The following is a 3,596-nucleotide window of genomic DNA, read 5'->3' as shown; positions in this document are numbered from 1 at the left end:
CATAGTGCTGGGAAATGGGATTAGGAGATTTAGGAACGTGCTTGACGTACGCATCCTTGAAGGGCCAAAGGACCTTTTTCTAAGATCCACACCCCTGACTCTATCACTCTGGGACCGAGCAATGTTGCAACAATAACAAATTAAACAATCATCAGTGCTATGGATGTTGGGAGGACATTGCGGATCTCACTGTTGACATCAAATACCTGGCCGTTCCACCCCAGCCCCGCCGACACCAGTTGACCTGGGCGCATGGCGCCTCTCAAGTTCCAGGGCCTCCTGTTCGAAGCGGCTTAATGTCATGAGGTGAGCCTAGCCACCTCCAGTCCTTGAACGCTCCGATGCATTATGAGCATTCTTCTCCTGAAAAACAGAGAAGACCATTCATTGCGACAATTTGCACATGGACTCTGCACGCGCATGCTGCACCCCAACCACAGTGGCCCATCTCAGGCCTCCAGTGCCTCCTCTCCATGCTACTACTGATCAGTCACATGAAGACAGTACGCCTGCTCCCAACCCTCCCCAACGGCCACCTTGGACACATTCTGCGTACATCACTTTAGGAAACACACGGTCTTTGCTCCCATAACAAGGAGGCGCAACTACGTGCAGCGCCGAGGGCAGCAGATGGTCCTTGGACATGACACCTTGAGACTCCCCTTCCACCATCTCATCACCGTGAATAGGATGTGTGTTGGAGTTCTGAGAATGCACCTAGCTGCATCTTCTGCAGGTTGCCCCCAGAACTCATCTCCTCATGAACCACTCAGGCTGATCTAAGCATGGGCACTATCTGCTTGCCCACCCAGTGTAGGAGAAATGCCCAACATGATGCAATGCAGTCACAACAGTAAGACTTTGTGGTGGAGGGGGGGACCTCAAAGGCTAAGGCTACCTGCTGGGTTAAATGCCCAATACCAACATGGTACTCACCCTTCCAGAGCGCAACAAATCGTTGAAGCTCTTATGGCACTGGATCCAGGTGCGCCGCACCACATCACAGGAGCTCACCACCTCCGCCACCTCCCCCAGGCACGTTTGACCATGTGGGGGGGCCTCCTCCTCCCATCCTGGGGGACCGACACCTCCCGCCATGCTGCCACCTCTTCGAGGAGGGCAGCAAGGCATTCATCTGAAAAGCGAGGGGCACATTGCCCCCCCCCCCACCCGCCTACCCTGCAGCCTGCCCTACTCCTCTGATAGACCCTGCAACCTGCCCTACTCCTCTGCCCTTCCCTCCAGCATGCCCTGCTCAGCCGACCCCCTGCCGTGTGACCTCGAAGTGGCCATTGTGAGCAGCCTACAGGAGGCTGCCAGGCCTTTCTTTAAACAGAGTGCCGGGTCACCATTGGACCTGGCGGTCTGTGCACACCCCCCGCCGCCCGCACACTCCCGCCATCCACGGGAGTTGGCATATATGCTGGGCAGGCCTTAATTGGCCCGCTTGCGTAAAATGGTGACACGGACATGATCGCAGGCGCCAATCGGGTCCGCGCCCAGTCCAGCTCCGCCCGCCTGACAGGCAGAAAATTCTGCCCTAGCGTTCAATTCCAGATTTTATTAATTGACTTTTTAAAATTCCAACAGCTGCTGTTGTGGAATTTAAACCTGTGCCCCACAGCCCCAGAGGATTAGCCTGGGCCTCTGGATTACTAATCCAGTGACATTATCACTACGTCATCTTCTTCCTTACCAGCCCCCCCACCACACACACACACCACCCTCCCCACACACACACACACCCCCCCCCCCCCCCCTCCTTTGAAGTCTCTCCAAATATGGGGTTGACTTATATGCCGAGTATAAAAGTGAACCACCGGTGTGAGTGTGGGTGGTCGTCAGCTTTGTCGTTTGCCAGGCTTGGACATGCTTTAAACTTCCACGCATCTTAACACAGCCTGTATTGCCTGTTTGATCTCTTGTACTCAGTTATAAGGTACTAGTAAGTAAAACATCCATTTGTGAGGTGAAAAATTGATGCTGACCACTACTATAGCAATGCGTGGCTGAAAAGGAGGTTGACTGAGTATATGCAAAAACATGGAGGTGGATTTTATTGGGGGATGGATTATCCGCTCCCCTGAACAAAAGTTGATTGGCCTCTTGTCAATCAGAAATCCGGTTGCCCCCCTCAGCGGTTTTAATTGGGTTAGAGTGGGACTTCCACCCCCATCATGGAGGAAGACTTGCCCTAGAGAGCTGCTGGCCAATCTGATTGGCTGGCAGCTTTGCAGCCCAGGTAGTGCCAGGAGAGACTAGTGGCCACTGCTGGGACTACAAGCAATCCCAAATAATAGAAAACAAAAACAGAAATACCTGGAAAAACTCAGCAGGTCTGGCAGCATCGGCGGAGAAGAGCAAAGTTGTAGTTTCAAGTCCTCATGACCCTTCAACAGAACTAAGTAAAAAGAGGGAAGGGGGTGAAATATAAGCTGGTTTAAGGGGTGGGGGGGAGAGGGGGGGGTGTTGTTGGCCTTCAACACCTCTTTGTTCTTTTGTCTGTGACATCTTTTGGTTATCTCCTCCTATCACTGCTTGCTTGTCCCAACAATCTCCCCCCCCGTCCTTTAACCAGCTTATATTTCACCCCCTTCCCTATTTTTACTTAGTTCTGTTGAAGGGTCATGAGGACTCAAAACGTCAACTTTGCTCTTCTCCACCGATGCTGCCAGACCTGCTGAGTTTTTCCAGGTATTTCTGTTTTTGTTTTGGATTTCCAGCATCCGCAGTTTTTTGTTTTTACCCAAATAATAGAATATGGCTAGGATTTTCATAGAGTCGGGTTGATTCAGGAGCCCTCAAAAATGGTGGGCGGCCCTAATTCAGGGACTCCTGATCTCATTCTCGGCATGTGATTTTTGGGAGTGCCTTTAAAGAGTGCATGCAATTTCCTGTCAGAAGCCCGCATCTGGCACTCCTGACCTGGTCAGCTCCATTGCAGACAAAGGTATCTCCTATACCTCCGCGGTTTTCGTGGAGTCGGGTCAGGTTTTTAAAGATTCATGGCTCTTGGCCCCTAAGAGGAGTCGTGAACCTTAGTCTGCATGAGGAGACTTTTTAAAAGGTAAGCTCAAAAGACCCTCCTCATGCCTCCATACCCTTAGGTTATGCTCCCCCCCTCGCCCACCCACCCCCATGTTCTGTCATGCCCCCTGTGCCTCCCTTTGAAATTTCAAAAACCACAAAGACTCGAAATTACATTTGTTATGTCAACAAACATTGTGAAACTGACCGCAGTGAATAGAGAGCCTGAGCTGTCAATCAAACAATGTTTCCTCATGGGCGCAGGTGTTTTTTTATTCTAATAGATTTCTGGGCTCTCTATGGTTTGTGATTTTTGAAACTTCAAAGGGCTTGGATGATTGACACTTTTATTAGCTTGCCGTCCAGGCTTTTTTTCATAGGAGACAGTGATCAATGGATTCCATTTTTTAAAAGTTTATTTTTACACATCCCATTTTACACTGTGGTGTTCTAGAAAATGTACCCTGTGTCAATGGACATGGAAGTGCCAGAGCTTGGCATAGGGGGCATAGGGGGCATGAGGGGCCTGAGGGTGTGGATGAAGGGCAGAGTCTGTCTGGCATAGGGTG

The sequence above is a fragment of the Cetorhinus maximus genome, chromosome 9 (genome assembly GCF_964194155.1).
Source record: "Cetorhinus maximus chromosome 9, sCetMax3.hap1.1, whole genome shotgun sequence".
Taxonomy (NCBI): Eukaryota; Metazoa; Chordata; class Chondrichthyes; order Lamniformes; family Cetorhinidae; genus Cetorhinus; species Cetorhinus maximus.
Note: the sequence above shows the minus strand (reverse complement) of the source record.